The sequence below is a fragment of the Saccoglossus kowalevskii genome, chromosome 13 (assembly GCF_978046115.1).
Source record: "Saccoglossus kowalevskii chromosome 13, keSacKowa6.1, whole genome shotgun sequence".
Classification (NCBI taxonomy): Eukaryota; Metazoa; Hemichordata; class Enteropneusta; family Harrimaniidae; genus Saccoglossus; species Saccoglossus kowalevskii.
The window spans coordinates 27,033,126-27,055,501 of record NC_140653.1 but is presented as its reverse complement, the minus strand read 5'-3'; the positions used below and the strand labels follow the sequence as shown (position 1 = coordinate 27,055,501).

At 37.6% G+C, this 22,376-nt stretch overlaps 9 non-coding genes across 9 annotated transcripts; all 9 read left to right on the top strand.

Annotated features, from left to right (window-relative positions):
* The first annotated feature begins 4,100 nt into the window (after positions 1-4,100).
* TRNAR-UCU (transfer RNA arginine (anticodon UCU)) lies at positions 4,101-4,185 on the top strand. Its single transcript is given in 2 exon segments — positions 4,101-4,137; positions 4,150-4,185. It is a non-coding gene; the product is annotated as a tRNA-Arg (tRNA).
* A 2,195-nt stretch (positions 4,186-6,380) lies between these two features.
* On the top strand, positions 6,381-6,465 carry TRNAR-UCU (transfer RNA arginine (anticodon UCU)). Its single transcript is given in 2 exon segments — positions 6,381-6,417; positions 6,430-6,465. It is a non-coding gene; the product is annotated as a tRNA-Arg (tRNA).
* A 2,193-nt stretch (positions 6,466-8,658) lies between these two features.
* TRNAR-UCU (transfer RNA arginine (anticodon UCU)) lies at positions 8,659-8,743 on the top strand. The gene is given in 2 exon segments: positions 8,659-8,695; positions 8,708-8,743. It is a non-coding gene; the product is annotated as a tRNA-Arg (tRNA).
* Positions 8,744-10,940: 2,197 nt separating this feature from the next.
* TRNAR-UCU (transfer RNA arginine (anticodon UCU)) lies at positions 10,941-11,025 on the top strand. Its single transcript is given in 2 exon segments — positions 10,941-10,977; positions 10,990-11,025. It is a non-coding gene; the product is annotated as a tRNA-Arg (tRNA).
* A 2,194-nt stretch (positions 11,026-13,219) lies between these two features.
* On the top strand, positions 13,220-13,303 carry TRNAR-UCU (transfer RNA arginine (anticodon UCU)). Its single transcript is given in 2 exon segments — positions 13,220-13,256; positions 13,269-13,303. It is a non-coding gene; the product is annotated as a tRNA-Arg (tRNA).
* A 2,188-nt stretch (positions 13,304-15,491) lies between these two features.
* On the top strand, positions 15,492-15,576 carry TRNAR-UCU (transfer RNA arginine (anticodon UCU)). Its single transcript is given in 2 exon segments — positions 15,492-15,528; positions 15,541-15,576. It is a non-coding gene; the product is annotated as a tRNA-Arg (tRNA).
* A 2,194-nt stretch (positions 15,577-17,770) lies between these two features.
* TRNAR-UCU (transfer RNA arginine (anticodon UCU)) lies at positions 17,771-17,854 on the top strand. The gene is given in 2 exon segments: positions 17,771-17,807; positions 17,820-17,854. It is a non-coding gene; the product is annotated as a tRNA-Arg (tRNA).
* Positions 17,855-20,043: 2,189 nt separating this feature from the next.
* Positions 20,044-20,128, top strand: TRNAR-UCU (transfer RNA arginine (anticodon UCU)). Its single transcript is given in 2 exon segments — positions 20,044-20,080; positions 20,093-20,128. It is a non-coding gene; the product is annotated as a tRNA-Arg (tRNA).
* Positions 20,129-20,408: 280 nt separating this feature from the next.
* On the top strand, positions 20,409-20,493 carry TRNAR-UCU (transfer RNA arginine (anticodon UCU)). The gene is given in 2 exon segments: positions 20,409-20,445; positions 20,458-20,493. It is a non-coding gene; the product is annotated as a tRNA-Arg (tRNA).
* The last annotated feature ends 1,883 nt before the right edge of the window (positions 20,494-22,376 follow it).

Here is a 22,376-nt window from a genome sequence, read left to right as displayed (position 1 = left end):
ATGTTGGTGAGTTGAAACATAATCAACCGGAACAATCACAGAGTTAGTGAGTTTTCACGATCCGCGGATTATTAATTAGCATTCCAATTATTAACACATTTGCCAAAAATTAACACATTTGCCATGATATTAGAAAGCCGGCATTTTTGAAAGAAAAGCAGTTCTCTATTGGATTGTTTTGTTCAATTTAACGTCAGTGTTCTGTCCGAATTAAACAGCAGTATCTTACCTATGTATCAATAATTAAAGAACATCAACGAGAGAAGAGCGTCGGATGAGATTTATAATTCCATACACATTTTGAAATGGTATACTCATTAATAAACACAACAAAATCGCCGCAGCCAGTAAACGTTTTTTTTTTGTTTTGTCGAAGCGCCATCACTCGGTGAATACCGGCAAGTTCAATCATCAACAGCATTACACATCCGAGTTCCTGTGTCTTTTCACGTTATATGGAGTGTTAATTGGCATAACAACACTGCGAGTTAACACATTTGTAGCGCAAGTAAACGGTCGGCATTTTACGGAAGGGGGCGGCAATCCATTGACAAAGTTTTCTTGAATATCCTTACAAATGCGAAAATTGGTATAGGAATTCGAAACTATAAATCAACCAAAACATACCACATGTGTGTCATTGCTACACGCTTTCTCGTCCCATGTGTATCGTATAAAGAATACTATGGCATTACATATTGACAACACCCATTTTACAGCCAATGTTATGTTGAACTTATTACGGGTGTTAGATATTGCTGGTCGGTTTGATTGGAAGAATGTCTGCGGTTACGTAGATGGTAAATCGCACAGCAAAGGTAAGTAAATGTGCTCTACTTTAAATAATTATGTCTCACCGAATTAACTTCAAAATGGATTATAGTGGTTTAGGTCACGTAATGTTGTATCACGATTGCTACAGACACAAATATGTGTTTTTTTTAATTTTTACAGGTAGTTATGTTGGCAGGAAATCAAGTCGCTATATCTACAGCGAAACACAGTCGGTTTTATTAGAAGTAATATTTACAACTACTACGGAGTATCTAAATCGCGACATGCGCAAGCGTATCGCCATAATTACCAAATTATCGGAAAAGTCAATTATGGTAAGTGAGAGCATTATGTATGCACCAAAGTATGTTATAATGTAAGCGAACAGTTTCTTGTTGTTCATTATACAATAATCTATTTTATTCACTTTTCAGAAGTGGTTTCAGAATCGTCGGGGTCAAAAACGGAGGCAAGAACGGAAAAGAGATGCCGTGTTATATGCTAAGCACCATCAAGCACCAATACAAATGTTGAAAGAATCGACGACGCGTTTTCCGTCCGTGCGAAGTCGAGGAAAATCAGTGGACACTCGACTTGATGTCCTACCAGCAACGCCTTCCCTCAGTGAATATATTGGTGTTCCACAATCCAGTAGTACACCAAGGCATTGTAGTGATACGAAGATACAAAATTGCAGTACACATTCCAGTGGTATCCTGACAGACGTCTATCAAAGTGAAATAGAAATATGTAGTACACCTTGTAAAGACGTGTCATCAGATTTGTCATTTAATGGAATTACTGATTTAGATCGTACTCTGTGTCCATTAGTCATTTGCGAAGCTTCATATTCTGTTTGAGAAAAGCATTTATTCGTGGTTAGTCATTTTAATTTCGTGTACATAATACGTTATAATAAAATATAAATAAAAAACACATATTGTGTATTCAATTATGAGTCAAGATCGAAAGGAGCAGTGTGATCTGGTCAAACGTTGTGATGTAAAAAATAAAAATACCTTGCATACGAAGCAGGCGATATGCAGTGTCTCCGTGGCGCAACGGATAGCGCGTCGGACTTCTAGTTGAAACAGTTATTCGGAGGCTGTGGATTCGAATCCCGCCGGAGATGGCTCTTCTTTTAAGTCACGATGGACATGTTTTGTTCAAATTGTCCTCAATAGTCTTAACATATTGGACAGTTGTAGCTCTCCTCGGTACTAATAATTAGGAAAGACCGAGACCGTCGACTGAGATTAAAATATTCTGCACGGATTTTGATGTAATGAACCAAAAACAAAAATGGCTACTAATGGTATAAAAAGCCAACTGATTGTAGCGATACTAGGTGTTTGATATGTGTTCTACACGAGCCTTTGTAAGATCAACCGAAATATAAAAATAATTACCTAATTCCATCAACATACATGTCCTTGTTTATCCCCAACGTCTACATGGAATGACGTTGAATGCTCCTTAACATGTTATTGAAGCACCGTCACTCGACAAATGTTGGTGAGTTGAAACATAATCAACCAGAACAATCACAGAGTTAGTGAGTTTTCACGACCCGCGGATTATTAATTAGCATTCCAATTGTTAACACATTTGCCAATAGTTAACACATTTGCCACGATATTAGAAAGCCGGCATTTTTGAAAGAAAAGCAGTTCTCTATTGGCTTGTTTTGTTCAATTTAACGTCAGTCTTCTGTCCGAATTAAACAGCAGTATCTTACCTAAGTGTCAATAATTAAAGAACACCAAAGAGAGAAGAGCGTCGGATGAGATTTATAATTCCATACACATTTTGAAATGGTATACTCATTAATAAACACAACAAAATCGCCGCAGCCAGTAGACGTTTTTTTTGTTTTGTCGAAGCGCCATCACTCGGTGAATGCCGGCAAGTTCAATCATTAACAGCTTTACACATCCGAGTTCCTGTGTCTTTTCACGTTATATGGAGTGTTAATTGGCATAACAACACTGCCAGTTAACACATTTGTAGCGCAAGTAAACAGACGGCATTTTACAGAAGGGGGCGGCAATCCATTGACAAAGTTTTCTTGAATATCCTTACAAATGCGAAAATTGGTATAGGAATTCGAAACTATAAAGCAACCAAAACATACCACATGTGTATTATTGCTACACGCTTTCTCGTCCCATGCGTATCGTATAAAGAATACTATGGCATTACATATTGACAACTCCCATTTTACAGCCAATGTTATGTTGAACATATTACCGGTGTTAGATATTGCTGGTCGGTTTGATTGGAAGAATGTCTGCGGTTACGTAGATGGTAAATCGCACAGCAAAGGTAAGTAAATGTGCTCTACTTTAAATAATTATGTCTCACCGAATTAACTTCAAAATGGATTATAGTGGTTTAGGTCACGTAATGTTGTATCACGATTGCTACAGACACAAATATGTGTTTTTTTATTTTTACAGGTAGTTATGTTGGCAGGAAATCAAGTCGCTATATCTACAGCGAGACACAGTCGGTTTTATTAGAAGTAATATTTACAACTACTACGGAGTATCTAAATCGCGACATGCGCAAGCGTATCGCCATAATTACCAACTTATCGGAAAAGTCAATTATGGTAAGTGAGAGCATTATGTATGCACCAAAGTATGTTATAATGTAAGCGAACTGTTTCTTGTTGTTCATTATACAATAATCTATTTTATTCACTTTTCAGAAGTGGTTTCAGAATCGTCGGGGTCAAAAACGGAGGCAAGAACGGAAAAGAGATGCCGTGTTATATGCTAAGCACCATCAAGCACCAATACAAAAGTTGAAAGAATCGACGACGCGTTTTCCGTCCGTGCGAAGTCGAGGAAAATCAGTGGACACTCGACTTGATGTCCTACCAGCAACGCCTTCCCTCAGTGAATATATTGGTGTTCCACAATCCAGTAGTACACCAAGGCATTGTAGTGATACGAAAATACAAAATTGCAGTACACATTCCAGTGGTATCCTGACAGACGTCTATCAAAGTGAAATAGAAATATGTAGTACACCTTGTAAAGACGTGTCATCAGATTTGTCATTTAATGGAATTACTGATTTAGATCGTACTCTGTGTCCATTAGTCATTTGCGAAGCTTCATATTCTGTTTGAGAAAAGCATTTATTCGTGGTTAGTCATTTTAATTTCGTGTACATAATACGTTATAATAAAATATAAATAAAAAATACATATTGTGTATTCAATTATGAGTCAAGATCGAAAGGAACAGTGTGATCTGGTCAAACGTTGTGATGTAAAAAATAAAAATACCTTGCATACGAAGCAGGCGATATGCAGTGTCTCCGTGGCGCAACGGATAGCGCGTCGGACTTCTAGTTGAAACAGTTATTCGGAGGCTGTGGGTTCGAATCCCACCGGAGATGGCTCTTCTTTTAAGTCACGATGGACATGTTTTGTTCAAATTGTCCTCAATGGTCTTAACATATTGGACAGTTGTAGCTCTCCTCGGTGCTAATAATTAGAAAGACCGAGACCGTCGACTGAGATTAAAATATTCTACACGGATTTTATGTAATGAACCAAATACAAAAATGGCTACTAATGGTATAAAAAGCCAACTGATTGTAGCGATACTAGGTGTTTGATACGTGTTCTACACGAGCCTTTGTAAGATCAACCGAAATATAAAAATAATTACCTAATTCCATCAACATACATGTCCTTGCTTATCCCCAACGTCTACATGGAATGACGTTGAATGCTCTTTAACATGTTATTGAAGCACCGTCACACGGTAAATGTTGGTGAGTTGAAACATAATCAACCGGAACAATCACAGAGTTAGTGAGTTTTCACGATCCGCGGATTATTAATTAGCATTCCAATTATTAACACATTTGCCAAAAATTAACACATTTGCCATGATATTAGAAAGCCGGCATTTTTGAAAGAAAAGCAGTTCTCTATTGGATTGTTTTGTTCAATTTAACGTCAGTGTTCTGTCCGAATTAAACAGCAGTATCTTACCTATGTATCAATAATTAAAGAACACCAACGAGAGAAGAGCGTCGGATGAGATTTATAATTCCATACACATTTTGAAATGGTATACTCATTAATAAACACAACAAAATCGCCGCAGCCAGTAAACGTTTTTTTTTTGTTTTGTCGAAGCGCCATCACTCGGTGAATACCGGCAAGTTCAATCATCAACAGCATTACACATCCGAGTTCCTGTGTCTTTTCACGTTATATGGAGTGTTAATTGGCATAACAACACTGCGAGTTAACACATTTGTAGCGCAAGTAAACGGTCGGCATTTTACGGAAGGGGGCGGCAATCCATTGACAAAGTTTTCTTGAATATCCTTACAAATGCGAAAATTGGTATAGGAATTCGAAACTATAAATCAACCAAAACATACCACATGTGTATCATTGCTACACGCTTTCTCGTCCCATGTGTATCGTATAAAGAATACTATGGCATTACATATTGACAACACCCATTTTACAGCCAATGTTATGTTGAACTTATTACCGGTGTTAGATATTGCTGGTCGGTTTGATTGGAAGAATGTCTGCGGTTACGTAGATGGTAAATCGCACAGCAAAGGTAAGTAAATGTGCTCTACTTTAAATAATTATGTCTCACCGAATTAACTTCAAAATGGATTATAGTGGTTTAGGTCACGTAATGTTGTATCACGATTGCTACAGACACAAATATGTTTTTTTTTAATTTTTACAGGTAGTTATGTTGGCAGGAAATCAAGTCGCTATATCTACAGCGAGACACAGTCGGTTTTATTAGAAGTAATATTTACAACTACTACGGAGTATCTAAATCGCGACATGCGCAAGCGTATCGCCATAATTACCAACTTATCGGAAAAGTCAATTATGGTAAGTGAGAGCATTATGTATGCACCAAAGTATGTTATAATGTAAGCGAACAGTTTATTGTTGTTCATTATACAATAATCTATTTTATTCACTTTTCAGAAGTGGTTTCAGAATCGTCGGAGTCAAAAACGGAGGCAAGAACGGAAAAGAGATGCCGTGTTATATGCTAAGCACCATCAAGCACCAATACAAATGTTGAAAGAATCGACGACGCGTTTTCCGTCCGTGCGAAGTCGAGGAAAATCAGTGGACACTCGACTTGATGTCCTACCAGCAACGCCTTCCCTCAGTGAATATATTGGTGTTCCACAATCCAGTAGTACACCAAGGCATTGAAGTGATACGAAGATACAAAATTGCAGTACACATTCCAGTGGTATCCTGACCGACGTCTATCAAAGTGAAATAGAAATATGTAGTACACCTTGTAAAGACGTGTCATCAGATTTGTCATTTAATGGAATTACTGATTTAGATCGTACTCTGTGTCCATTAGTCATTTGCGAAGCTTCATATTCTGTTTGAGAAAAGCATTTATTCGTGGTTAGTCATTTTAATTTCGTGTACATAATACGTTATAATAAAATATAAATAAAAAATACATATTGTGTATTCAATTATGAGTCAAGATCGAAAGGAGCAGTGTGATCTGGTCAAACGTTGTGATGTAAAAAATAAAAATACCTTGCATACGAAGCAGGCGATATGCAGTGTCTCCGTGGCGCAACGGATAGCGCGTCGGACTTCTAGTTGAAACAGTTATTCGGAGGCTGTGGGTTCGAATCCCACCGGAGATGGCTCTTCTTTTACGTCACGATGGACATGTTTTGTTCAAATTGTCGTCAATAGTCTAACATATTGGACAGTTGTAGCTCTCCTCGGTACTAATAATTAGGAAAGACCGAGACCGTCGACTGAGATTAAAATATTCTGCATGCATTTTGATGGAATGAACCAATATAAAAAAATGGCTACTAATGGTATAAAAAGCCAACTGATTGTAGCGATACTAGGTGTTTGATATGTGTTCTACACGAGCCTTTGTAAGATCAACCGAAATATAAAATAATTACCTAATTCCATCAACATACATGTCCTTGCTTATCCCCAACGTCTACATGGAATGACGTTGAATGCTCTTTAACATGTTATTGAAGCACCGTCACTCGACAAATGTTGGTGAGTTGAAACATAATCAACCAGAACAATCACAGAGTTAGTGAGTTTTCACGACCCGCGGATTATTAATTAGCATTCCAATTGTTAACACATTTGCCAATAGTTAACACATTTGCCACGATATTAGAAAGCCGGCATTTTTGAAAGAAAAGCAGTTCTCTATTGGCTTGTTTTGTTCAATTTAACGTCAGTCTTCTGTCCGAATTAAACAGCAGTATCTTACCTAAGTGTCAATAATTAAAGAACACCAAAGAGAGAAGAGCGTCGGATGAGATTTATAATTCCATACACATTTTGAAATGGTATACTCATTAATAAACACAACAAAATCGCCGCAGCCAGTAGACGTTTTTTTTGTTTTGTCGAAGCGCCATCACTCGGTGAATGCCGGCAAGTTCAATCATTAACAGCTTTACACATCCGAGTTCCAGTGTCTTTTCACGTTATATGGAGTGTTAATTGGCATAACAACACTGCGAGTTAACACATTTGTAGCGCAAGTAAACAGACGGCATTTTACAGAAGGGGGCGGCAATCCATTGACAAAGTGTTCTTGAATATCCTTACAAATGCGAAAATTGGTATAGGAATTCGAAACTATAAATCAACCAAAACATACCACATGTGTATTATTGCTACACGCTTTCTCGTCCCATGCGTATCGTATAAAGAATACTATGGCATTACATATTGACAACTCCCATTTTACAGCCAATGTTATGTTGAACATATTACCGGTGTTAGATATTGCTGGTCGGTTTGATTGGAAGAATGTCTGCGGTTACGTAGATGGTAAATCGCACAGCAAAGGTAAGTAAATGTGCTCTACTTTAAATAATTATGTCTCACCGAATTAACTTCAAAATGGATTATAGTGGTTTAGGTCACGTAATGTTGTATCACGATTGCTACAGACACAAATATGTGTTTTTTTATTTTTACAGGTAGTTATGTTGGCAGGAAATCAAGTCGCTATATCTACAGCGAGACACAGTCGGTTTTATTAGAAGTAATATTTACAACTACTACGGAGTATCTAAATCGCGACATGCGCAAGCGTATCGCCATAATTACCAACTTATCGGAAAAGTCAATTATGGTAAGTGAGAGCATTATGTATGCACCAAAGTATGTTATAATGTAAGCGAACTGTTTCTTGTTGTTCATTATACAATAATCTATTTTATTCACTTTTCAGAAGTGGTTTCAGAATCGTCGGGGTCAAAAACGGAGGCAAGAACGGAAAAGAGATGCCGTGTTATATGCTAAGCACCATCAAGCACCAATACAAAAGTTGAAAGAATCGACGACGCGTTTTCCGTCCGTGCGAAGTCGAGGAAAATCAGTGGACACTCGACTTGATGTCCTACCAGCAACGCCTTCCCTCAGTGAATATATTGGTGTTCCACAATCCAGTAGTACACCAAGGCATTGTAGTGATACGAAGATACAAAATTGCAGTACACATTCCAGTGGTATCCTGACAGACGTCTATCAAAGTGAAATAGAAATATGTAGTACACCTTGTAAAGACGTGTCATCAGATTTGTCATTTAATGGAATTACTGATTTAGATCGTACTCTGTGTCCATTAGTCATTTGCGAAGCTTCATATTCTGTTTGAGAAAAGCATTTATTCGTGGTTAGTCATTTTAATTTCGTGTACATAATACGTTATAATAAAATATAAATAAAAAATACAAATTGTGTATTCAATTATGAGTCAAGATCGAAAGGAACAGTGTGATCTGGTCAAACGTTGTGATGTAAAAAATAAAAATACCTTGCATACGAAGCAGGCGATATGCAGTGTCTCCGTGGCGCAACGGATAGCGCGTCGGACTTCTAGTTGAAACAGTTATTCGGAGGCTGTGGGTTCGAATTCCACCGGAGATGGCTCTTCTTTTAAGTCACGATGGACATGTTTTGTTCAAATTGTTCTCAATGGTCTTAACATATTGGACAGTTGTAGCTCTCCTCGGTGCTAATAATTAGAAAGACCGAGACCGTCGACTGAGATTAAAATATTCTACACGGATTTTGATGTAATGAACCAAATACAAAAATGGCTACTAATGGTATAAAAAGCCAACTGATTGTAGCGATACTAGGTGTTTGATACGTGTTCTACACGAGCCTTTGTAAGATCAACCGAAATATAAAAATAATTACCTAATTCCATCAACATACATGTCCTTGCTTATCCCCAACGTCTACATGGAATGACGTTGAATGCTCTTTAACATGTTGTTGAAGCACCGTCACTCGGTAAATGTTGGTGAGTTGAAACATAATCAACCGGAACAATCACAGAGTTAGTGAGTTTTCACGATCCGCGGATTATTAATTAGCATTCCAATTATTAACACATTTGCCAAAAATTAACACATTTGCCATGATATTAGAAAGCCGGCATTTTTGAAAGAAAAGCAGTTCTCTATTGGATTGTTTTGTTCAATTTAACGTCAGTGTTCTGTCCGAATTAAACAGCAGTATCTTACCTATGTATCAATAATTAAAGAACACCAACGAGAGAAGAGCGTCGGATGAGATTTATAATTCCATACACATTTTGAAATGGTATACTCATTAATAAACACAACAAAATCGCCGCAGCCAGTAGACGTTTTTTGTTTTGTTTTGTCGAAGCGCCATCACTCGGTGAATACCGGCAAGTTCAATCATCAACAGCATTACACATCCGAGTTCCTGTGTCTTTTCACGTTATATGGTGTGTTAATTGGCATAACAACACTGCGAGTTAACACATTTGTAGCGCAAGTAAACAGACGGCATTTTACGGAAGGGGGCGGCAATCCATTGACAAAGTTTTCTTGAATATCCTTACAAATGCGAAAATTGGTATAGGAATTCGAAACTATAAATCAACCAAAACATACCACATGTGTATCATTGCTACACGCTTTCTCGTCCCATGTGTATCGTATAAAGAATACTATGGCATTACATATTGACAACACCCATTTTACAGCCAATGTTATGTTGAACTTATTACCGGTGTTAGATATTGCTGGTCGGTTTGATTGGAAGAATGTCTGCGGTTACGTAGATGGTAAATCGCACAGCAAAGGTAAGTAAATGTGCTCTACTTTAAATAATTATGTCTCACCGAATTAACTTCAAAATGGATTATAGTGGTTTAGGTCACGTAATGTTGTATCACGATTGCTACAGACACAAATATGTTTTTTTTTAATTTTTACAGGTAGTTATGTTGGCAGGAAATCAAGTCGCTATATCTACAGCGAGACACAGTCGGTTTTATTAGAAGTAATATTTACAACTACTACGGAGTATCTAAATCGCGACATGCGCAAGCGTATCGCCATAATTACCAACTTATCGGAAAAGTCAATTATGGTAAGTGAGAGCATTATGTATGCACCAAAGTATGTTATAATGTAAGCGAACAGTTTCTTGTTGTTCATTATACAATAATCTATTTTATTCACTTTTCAGAAGTGGTTTCAGAATCGTCGGAGTCAAAAACGGAGGCAAGAACGGAAAAGAGATGCCGTGTTATATGCTAAGCACCATCAAGCACCAATACAAATGTTGAAAGAATCGACGACGCGTTTTCCGTCCGTGCGAAGTCGAGGAAAATCAGTGGACACTCGACTTGATGTCCTACCAGCAACGCCTTCCCTCAGTGAATATATTGCTGTTCCACAATCCAGTAGTACACCAAGGCATTGAAGTGATACGAAGATACAAAATTGCAGTACACATTCCCGTGGTATCCTGACCGACGTCTATCAAAGTGAAATAGAAATATGTAGTACACCTTGTAAAGACGTGTCATCAGATTTGTCATTTAATGGAATTACTGATTTAGATCGTACTCTGTGTCCATTAGTCATTTGCGAAGCTTCATATTCTGTTTGAGAAAAGCATTTATTCGTGGTTAGTCATTTTAATTTCGTGTACATAATACGTTATAATAAAATATAAATAAAAAATACATATTGTGTATTCAATTATGAGTCAAGATCGAAAGGAGCAGTGTGATCTGGTCAAACGTTGTGATGTAAAAAATAAAAATACCTTGCATACGAAGCAGGCGATATTCAGTGTCTCCGTGGCGCAACGGATAGCGCGTCGGACTTCTAGTTGAAACAGTTATTCGGAGGCTGTGGGTTCGAATCCCGCCGGAGATGGCTCTTCTTTTAAGTCACGATGGACATGTTTTGTTCAAATTGTCGTCAATAGTCTTAACATATTGGACAGTTGTAGCTCTCCTCGGTACTAATAATTAGGAAAGACCGAGACCGTCGACTGAGATTAAAATATTCTGCACGGATTTTGATGTAATGAACCAAAAACAAAAATGGCTACTAATGGTATAAAAAGCCAACTGATTGTAGCGATACTAGGTGTTTGATATGTGTTCTACACGAGCCTTTGTAAGATCAACCGAAATATAAAAATAATTACCTAATTCCATCAACATACATGTCCTTGCTTATCCCCAACGTCTACATGGAATGACGTTGAATGCTCTTTAACATGTTGTTGAAGCACCGTCACACGGTAAATGTTGGTGAGTTGAAACATAATCAACCGGAACAATCACAGTGTTAGTGAGTTTTCACGACCCGCGGATTATTAATTAGCATTCCAATTGTTAACACATTTGCCAATAGTTAACACATTTGCCACGATATTAGAAAGCCGGCATTTTTGAAAGAAAAGCAGTTCTCTATTGGCTTGTTTTGTTCAATTTAACGTCAGTCTTCTGTCCGAATTAAACAGCAGTATCTTACCTAAGTGTCAATAATTAAAGAACACCAAAGAGAGAAGAGCGTCGGATGAGATTTATAATTCCATACACATTTTGAAATGGTATACTCATTAATAAACACAACAAAATCGCCGCAGCTAGTAGAAGTTTTTTTTGTTTTGTCGAAGCGCCATCACTCGGTGAATGCCGGCAAGTTCAATCATTAACAGCTTTACACATCCCAGTTCCTGTGTCTTTTCACGTTATATGGAGTGTTAATTGGCATAACAACACTGCCAGTTAACACATTTGTAGCGCAAGTAAACAGACGGCATTTTACAGAAGGGGGCGGCAATCCATTGACAAAGTTTTCTTGAATATCCTTACAAATGCGAAAATTGGTATAGGAATTCGAAACTATAAAGCAACCAAAACATACCACATGTGTATTATTGCTACACGCTTTCTCGTCCCATGCGTATCGTATAAAGAATACTATGGCATTACATATTGACAACTCCCATTTTACAGCCAATGTTATGTTGAACATATTACCGGTGTTAGATATTGCTGGTCGGTTTGATTGGAAGAATGTCTGCGGTTACGTAGATGGTAAATCGCACAGCAAAGGTAAGTAAATGTGCTCTACTTTAAATAATTATGTCTCACCGAATTAACTTCAAAATGGATTATAGTGGTTTAGGTCACGTAATGTTGTATCACGATTGCTACAGACACAAATATGTGTTTTTTTATTTTTACAGGTAGTTATGTTGGCAGGAAATCAAGTCGCTATATCTACAGCGAGACACAGTCGGTTGTATTAGAAGTAATATTTACAACTACTACGGAGTATCTAAATCGCGACATGCGCAAGCGTATCGCCATAATTACCAACTTATCGGAAAAGTCAATTATGGTAAGTGAGAGCATTATGTATGCACCAAAGTATGTTATAATGTAAGCGAACTGTTTCTTGTTGTTCATTATACAATAATCTATTTTATTCACTTTTCAGAAGTGGTTTCAGAATCGTCGGGGTCAAAAACGGAGGCAAGAACGGAAAAGAGATGCCGTGTTATATGCTAAGCACCATCAAGCACCAATACAAAAGTTGAAAGAATCGACGACGCGTTTTCCGTCCGTGCGAAGTCGAGGAAAATCAGTGGACACTCGACTTGATGTCCTACCAGCAACGCCTTCCCTCAGTGAATATATTGGTGTTCCACAATCCAGTAGTACACCAAGGCATTGTAGTGATACGAAGATACAAAATTGCAGTACACATTCCAGTGGTATCCTGACAGACGTCTATCAAAGTGAAATAGAAATATGTAGTACACCTTGTAAAGACGTGTCATCAGATTTGTCATTTAATGGAATTACTGATTTAGATCGTACTCTGTGTCCATTAGTCATTTGCGAAGCTTCATATTCTGTTTGAGAAAAGCATTTATTCGTGGTTAGTCATTTTAATTTCGTGTACATAATACGTTATAATAAAATATAAATAAAAAATACATATTGTGTATTCAATTATGAGTCAAGATCGAAAGGAACAGTGTGATCTGGTCAAACGTTGTGATGTAAAAAATAAAAATACCTTGCATACGAAGCAGGCGATATGCAGTGTCTCCGTGGCGCAACGGATAGCGCGTCGGACTTCTAGTTGAAACAGTTATTCGAGGCTGTGGGTTCGAATCCCACCGGAGATGGCTCTTCTTTTAAGTCACGATGGACATGTTTTGTTCAAATTGTCCTCAATGGTTTTAACATATTGGACAGTTGTAGCTCTCCTCGGTGCTAATAATTAGAAAGACCGTCGACTGAGATTAAAATATTCTACACGGATTTTGATGTAATGAACCAAATACAAAAATGGCTACTAATGGTATAAAAAGCCAACTGATTGTAGCGATACTAGGTGTTTGATACGTGTTCTACACGAGCCTTTGTAAGATCAACCGAAATATAAAAATAATTACCTAATTCCATCAACATACATGTCCTTGCTTATCCCCAACGTCTACATGGAATGACGTTGAATGCTCTTTAACATGTTGTTGAAGCACCGTCACACGGTAAATGTTGGTGAGTTGAAACATAATCAACCGGAACAATCACAGAGTTAGTGAGTTTTCACGATCCGCGGATTATTAATTAGCATTCCAATTATTAACACATTTGCCAAAAATTAACACATTTGCCATGATATTAGAAAGCCGGCATTTTTGAAAGAAAAGCAGTTCTCTATTGGCTTGTTTTGTTCAATTTAACGTCAGTCTTCTGTCCGAATTAAACAGCAGTATCTTACCTATGTATCAATAATTAAAGAACACCAACGAGAGAAGAGCGTCGGATGAGATTTATAATTCCATACACATTTTGAAATGGTATACTCATTAATAAACACAACAAAATCGCCGCAGCCAGTAGACGTTTTTTTTGTTTTGTCGAAGCGCCATCACTCGGTGAATGCCGGCAAGTTCAATCATTAACAGCTTTACACATCCGAGTTCCTGTGTCTTTTCACGTTATATGGAGTGTTAATTGGCATAACAACACTGCGAGTTAACACATTTGTAGCGCAAGTAAACAGACGGCATTTTACAGAAGGGGGCGGCAATCCATTGACAAAGTTTTCTTGAATATCCTTACAAATGCGAAAATTGGTATAAGAATTCGAAACTATAAATCAACCAAAACATACCACATGTGTATCATTGCTATACGCTTTCTCGTCCCATGCGTATCGTATAAAGAATACTATGGCATTACATATTGACAACACCCATTTTATAGCCTATGTTATGTTGAACTTATTACCGGTGTTAGATATTGCTGGTCGGTTTGATTGGAAGAATGTCTGCGGTTACGTAGATGGTAAATCGCACAGCAAAGGTAAGTAAATGTGCTCTACTTTAAATAATTATGTCTCACCGAATTAACTTCAAAATGGATTATAGTGGTTTAGGTCACGTAATGTTGTATCACGATTGCTACAGACACAAATATGTTTTTTTTTAATTTTTACAGGTAGTTATGTTGGCAGGAAATCAAGTCGCTATATCTACAGCGAGACACAGTCGGTTTTATTAGAAGTAATATTTACAACTACTACGGAGTATCTAAATCGCGACATGCGCAAGCGTATCGCCATAATTACCAACTTATCGGAAAAGTCAATTATGGTAAGTGAGAGCATTATGTATGCACCAAAGTATGTTATAATGTAAGCGAACAGTTTCTTGTTGTTCATTATACAATAATCTATTTTATTCACTTTTCAGAAGTGGTTTCAGAATCGTCGGAGTCAAAAACGGAGGCAAGAACGGAAAAGAGATGCCGTGTTATATGCTAAGCACCATCAAGCACCAATACAAATGTTGAAAGAATCGACGACGCGTTTTCCGTCCGTGCGAAGTCGAGGAAAATCAGTGGACACTCGACTTGATGTCCTACCAGCAACGCCTTCCCTCAGTGAATATATTGCTGTTCCACAATCCAGTAGTACACCAAGGCATTGAAGTGATACGAAGATACAAAATTGCAGTACACATTCCCGTGGTATCCTGACCGACGTCTATCAAAGTGAAATAGAAATATGTAGTACACCTTGTAAAGACGTGTCATCAGATTTGTCATTTAATGGAATTACTGATTTAGATCGTACTCTGTGTCCATTAGTCATTTGCGAAGCTTCATATTCTGTTTGAGAAAAGCATTTATTCGTGGTTAGTCATTTTAATTTCGTGTACATAATACGTTATAATAAAATATAAATAAAAAATACATATTGTGTATTCAATTATGAGTCAAGATCGAAAGGAGCAGTGTGATCTGGTCAAACGTTGTGATGTAAAAAATAAAAATACCTTGCATACGAAGCAGGCGATATTCAGTGTCTCCGTGGCGCAACGGATAGCGCGTCGGACTTCTAGTTGAAACAGTTATTCGGAGGCTGTGGGTTCGAATCCCGCCGGAGATGGCTCTTCTTTTAAGTCACGATGGACATGTTTTGTTCAAATTGTCGTCAATAGTCTTAACATATTGGACAGTTGTAGCTCTCCTCGGTACTAATAATTAGGAAAGACCGAGACCGTCGACTGAGATTAAAATATTCTGCACGGATTTTGATGTAATGAACCAAAAACAAAAATGGCTACTAATGGTATAAAAAGCCAACTGATTGTAGCGATACTAGGTGTTTGATATGTGTTCTACACGAGCCTTTGTAAGATCAACCGAAATATAAAAATAATTACCTAATTCCATCAACATACATGTCCTTGCTTATCCCCAACGTCTACATGGAATGACGTTGAATGCTCTTTAACATGTTGTTGAAGCACCGTCACACGGTAAATGTTGGTGAGTTGAAACATAATCAACCGGAACAATCACAGTGTTAGTGAGTTTTCACGACCCGCGGATTATTAATTAGCATTCCAATTGTTAACACATTTGCCAATAGTTAACACATTTGCCACGATATTAGAAAGCCGGCATTTTTGAAAGAAAAGCAGTTCTCTATTGGCTTGTTTTGTTCAATTTAACGTCAGTCTTCTGTCCGAATTAAACAGCAGTATCTTACCTAAGTGTCAATAATTAAAGAACACCAAAGAGAGAAGAGCGTCGGATGAGATTTATAATTCCATACACATTTTGAAATGGTATACTCATTAATAAACACAACAAAATCGCCGCAGCTAGTAGAAGTTTTTTTTGTTTTGTCGAAGCGCCATCACTCGGTGAATGCCGGCAAGTTCAATCATTAACAGCTTTACACATCCCAGTTCCTGTGTCTTTTCACGTTATATGGAGTGTTAATTGGCATAACAACACTGCCAGTTAACACATTTGTAGCGCAAGTAAACAGACGGCATTTTACAGAAGGGGGCGGCAATCCATTGACAAAGTTTTCTTGAATATCCTTACAAATGCGAAAATTGGTATAGGAATTCGAAACTATAAAGCAACCAAAACATACCACATGTGTATTATTGCTACACGCTTTCTCGTCCCATGCGTATCGTATAAAGAATACTATGGCATTACATATTGACAACTCCCATTTTACAGCCAATGTTATGTTGAACATATTACCGGTGTTAGATATTGCTGGTCGGTTTGATTGGAAGAATGTCTGCGGTTACGTAGATGGTAAATCGCACAGCAAAGGTAAGTAAATGTGCTCTACTTTAAATAATTATGTCTCACCGAATTAACTTCAAAATGGATTATAGTGGTTTAGGTCACGTAATGTTGTATCACGATTGCTACAGACACAAATATGTGTTTTTTTATTTTTACAGGTAGTTATGTTGGCAGGAAATCAAGTCGCTATATCTACAGCGAGACACAGTCGGTTGTATTAGAAGTAATATTTACAACTACTACGGAGTATCTAAATCGCGACATGCGCAAGCGTATCGCCATAATTACCAACTTATCGGAAAAGTCAATTATGGTAAGTGAGAGCATTATGTATGCACCAAAGTATGTTATAATGTAAGCGAACTGTTTCTTGTTGTTCATTATACAATAATCTATTTTATTCACTTTTCAGAAGTGGTTTCAGAATCGTCGGGGTCAAAAACGGAGGCAAGAACGGAAAAGAGATGCCGTGTTATATGCTAAGCACCATCAAGCACCAATACAAAAGTTGAAAGAATCGACGACGCGTTTTCCGTCCGTGCGAAGTCGAGGAAAATCAGTGGACACTCGACTTGATGTCCTACCAGCAACGCCTTCCCTCAGTGAATATATTGGTGTTCCACAATCCAGTAGTACACCAAGGCATTGTAGTGATACGAAGATACAAAATTGCAGTACACATTCCAGTGGTATCCTGACAGACGTCTATCAAAGTGAAATAGAAATATGTAGTACGCCTTGTAAAGACGTGTCATCAGATTTGTCATTTAATGGAATTACTGATTTAGATCGTACTCTGTGTCCATTAGTCATTTGCGAAGCTTCATATTCTGTTTGAGAAAAGCATTTATTCGTGGTTAGTCATTTTAATTTCGTGTACATAATACGTTATAATAAAATATAAATAAAAAATACATATTGTGTATTCAATTATGAGTCAAGATCGAAAGGAACAGTGTGATCTGGTCAAACGTTGTGATGTAAAAAATAAAAATACCTTGCATACGAAGCAGGCGATATGCAGTGTCTCCGTGGCGCAACGGATAGCGCGTCGGACTTCTAGTTGAAACAGTTATTCGAGGCTGTGGGTTCGAATCCCACCGGAGATGGCTCTTCTTTTAAGTCACGATGGACATGTTTTGTTCAAATTGTCCTCAATGGTTTTAACATATTGGACAGTTGTAGCTCTCCTCGGTGCTAATAATTAGAAAGACCGTCGACTGAGATTAAAATATTCTACACGGATTTTGATGTAATGAACCAAATACAAAAATGGCTACTAATGGTATAAAAAGCCAACTGATTGTAGCGATACTAGGTGTTTGATACGTGTTCTACACGAGCCTTTGTAAGATCAACCGAAATATAAAAATAATTACCTAATTCCATCAACATACATGTCCTTGCTTATCCCCAACGTCTACATGGAATGACGTTGAATGCTCTTTAACATGTTGTTGAAGCACCGTCACACGGTAAATGTTGGTGAGTTGAAACATAATCAACCGGAACAATCACAGAGTTAGTGAGTTTTCACGATCCGCGGATTATTAATTAGCATTCCAATTATTAACACATTTGCCAAAAATTAACACATTTGCCATGATATTAGAAAGCCGGCATTTTTGAAAGAAAAGCAGTTCTCTATTGGCTTGTTTTGTTCAATTTAACGTCAGTCTTCTGTCCGAATTAAACAGCAGTATCTTACCTATGTATCAATAATTAAAGAACACCAACGAGAGAAGAGCGTCGGATGAGATTTATAATTCCATACACATTTTGAAATGGTATACTCATTAATAAACACAACAAAATCGCCGCAGCCAGTAGACGTTTTTTTTGTTTTGTCGAAGCGCCATCACTCGGTGAATGCCGGCAAGTTCAATCATTAACAGCTTTACACATCCGAGTTCCTGTGTCTTTTCACGTTATATGGAGTGTTAATTGGCATAACAACACTGCGAGTTAACACATTTGTAGCGCAAGTAAACAGACGGCATTTTACAGAAGGGGGCGGCAATCCATTGACAAAGTTTTCTTGAATATCCTTACAAATGCGAAAATTGGTATAAGAATTCGAAACTATAAATCAACCAAAACATACCACATGTGTATCATTGCTATACGCTTTCTCGTCCCATGCGTATCGTATAAAGAATACTATGGCATTACATATTGACAACACCCATTTTATAGCCTATGTTATGTTGAACTTATTACCGGTGTTAGATATTGCTGGTCGGTTTGATTGGAAGAATGTCTGCGGTTACGTAGATGGTAAATCGCACAGCAAAGGTAAGTAAATGTGCTCTACTTTAAATAATTATGTCTCACCGAATTAACTTCAAAATGGATTATAGTGGTTTAGGTCACGTAATGTTGTATCACGATTGCTACAGACACAAATATGTGTTTTTTTTTATTTTTACAGGTAGTTATGTTGGCAGGAAATCAAGTCGCTATATCTACAGCGAGACACAGTCGGTTTTATTAGAAGTAATATTTACAACTACTACGGAGTATCTAAATCGCGACATGCGCAAGCGTATCGCCATAATTACCAACTTATCGGAAAAGTCAATTATGGTAAGTGAGAGCATTATGTATGCACCAAAGTATGTTATAATGTAAGCGAACAGTTTCTTGTTGTTCATTATACAATAATCTATTTTATTCACTTTTCAGAAGTGGTTTCAGAATCGTCGGGGTCAAAAACGGAGGCAAAAACGGAAAAGAGATGCCGTGTTATATGCTAAGCACCATCAAGCACCAATACAAAAGTTGAAAGAATCGACGACGCGTTTTTCGTCCGTGCGAAGTCGAGGAAAATCAGTGGACACTCGACTTGATGTCCTACCAGCAACGCCTTCCCTCAGTGAATATGTTGGTGTTCCACAATCCAGTAGTACACCAAGGCATTGTAGTGATACGAAGATACAAAATTGCAGTACACATTCCAGTGGTATCCTGACAGACGTCTATCAAAGTGAAATAGAAATATGTAGTACACCTTGTAAAGACGTGTCATCAGATTTGTCATTTAATGGAATTACTGATTTAGATCGTACTCTGTGTCCATTAGTCATTTGCGAAGCTTCATATTCTGTTTGAGAAAAGCATTTATTCGTGGTTAGTCATTTTAATTTCGTGTACATAATACGTTATAATAAAATATAAATAAAAAATACATATTGTGTATTCAATTATTAGTCAAGATCGAAAGGAACAGTGTGATCTGGTCAAACGTTGTGATGTAAAAATTAAAAATACCTTGCATACGAAGCAGGCGATATGTAGTGTCTCCGTGGTGCAACGGATAGCGCTTCGGACTTCTAGTTGAAACAGTTATTCGGAGGCTGTGGGTTCGAATCCCACCGGAGATGGCTCTTCTTTTAAGTCACGATGGACATGTTTTGTTCAAATTGTCGTCAATAGTCTTAACATATTGGACAGTTGTAGCTCTCCTCGGTACTAATAATTAGGAAAGACCGAGACCGTCGACTGAGATTAAAATATTCTGCACGCATTTTGATGGAATGAACCAATATAAAAAAAATGGCTACCAATGGTATAAAAAGCCAACTGGTTGTAGCGATACAAGGTGTTTGGTGTTGTGATGTATCAAATAAAAATATCTTGCATATGAAGCAGGCGGTATGCTGTGTCTCCGTGGCGCAACGGATAGCGCGTCGGACTTCTAGTTGAAACAGTTATTCGGAGGCTGTGGGTTCGAATCCCACCGGAGATGGCTCTTCTTTTAAGTCACGATGGACATGTTTTGTTCAAATTGTCGTCAATGGTCTTAACATATTGGACAGTTGTAGCTCTCCTCGGTGCTAATAATTAGAAAGACCAAGACCGTCGACTGAGATTAAAATATTCTACACGGATTTTGATGTAATGAACCAAATACAAAAATGGCTACTAATGGTATAAAAAGCCAACTGATTGTAGCGATACTAGGTGTTTGATACGTGTTCTACACGAGCCTTTGTAAGATCAAACGAAATATAAAAATAATTACCTAATTCCATCAACATACATGTCCTTGCTTATCCCCAACGTCTACATGGAATGACGTTGAATGCTCTTTAACATGTTGTTGAAGCACCGTCACTCGGTAAATGTTGGTGAGTTGAAACATAATCAACCGGAACAATCACAGAGTTAGTGAGTTTTCACGATCCGCGGATTATTAATTAGCATTCCAATTATTAACACATTTGCCAAAAGTTAACACATTTGCCATGATATTAGAAAGCCGGCATTTTTGAAAGAAAAGCAGTTCTCTATTGGATTGTTTTGTTCAATTTAACGTCAGTCTTCTGTCCGAATTAAACAGCAGTATCTTACCTAAGTGTCAATAATTAAAGAACACCAAAGAGAGAAGAGCGTCGGATGAGATTTATAATTCCATACACATTTTGAAATGGTATACTCATTAATAAACACAACAAAATCGCCGCAGCCAGTAGACGTTTTTTTGTTTTGTCGAAGCGCCATCACTCGGTGAATGCCGGCAAGTTCAATCATTAACAGCTTTACACATCCGAGTTCCTGTGTCTTTTCACGTTATATGGAGTGTTAATTGGCATAACAACACTGCCAGTTAACACATTTGTAGCGCAAGTAAACAGACGGCATTTTACAGAAGGGGGCGGCAATCCATTGACAAAGTTTTCTTGAATATCCTTACAAATGCGAAAATTGGTATAGGAATTCGAAACTATAAATCAACCAAAACATACCACATGTGTATCATTGCTACACGCTTTCTCGTCCCATGCGTATCGTATAAAGAATACTATGGCATTACATATTGACAACTCCCATTTTACAGCCAATGTTATGTTGAACATATTACCGGTGTTAGATATTGCTGGTCGGTTTGATTGGAAGAATGTCTGCGGTTACGTAGATGGTAAATCGCACAGCAAAGGTAAGTAAATGTGCTCTACTTTAAATAATTATGTCTCACCGAATTAACTTCAAAATGGATTATAGTGGTTTAGGTCACGTAATGTTGTATCACGATTGCTACAGACACAAATATGTGTTTTTTTATTTTTACAGGTAGTTATGTTGGCAGGAAATCAAGTCGCTATATCTACAGCGAGACACAGTCGGTTTTATTAGAAGTAATATTTACAACTACTACGGAGTATCTAAATCGCGACATGCGCAAGCGTATCGCCATAATTACCAACTTATCGGAAAAGTCAATTATGGTAAGTGAGAGCATTATGTATGCACCAAAGTATGTTATAATGTAAGCGAACTGTTTCTTGTTGTTCATTATACAATAATCTATTTTATTCACTTTTCAGAAGTGGTTTCAGAATCGTCGGGGTCAAAAACGGAGGCAAGAACGGAAAAGAGATGCCGTGTTATATGCTAAGCACCATCAAGCACCAATACAAAAGTTGAAAGAATCGACGACGCGTTTTCCGTCCGTGCGAAGTCGAGGAAAATCAGTGGACACTCGACTTGATGTCCTACCAGCAACGCCTTCCCTCAGTGAATATATTGGTGTTCCACAATCCAGTAGTACACCAAGGCATTGTAGTGATACGAAGATACAAAATTGCAGTACACATTCCAGTGGTATCCTGACAGACGTCTATCAAAGTG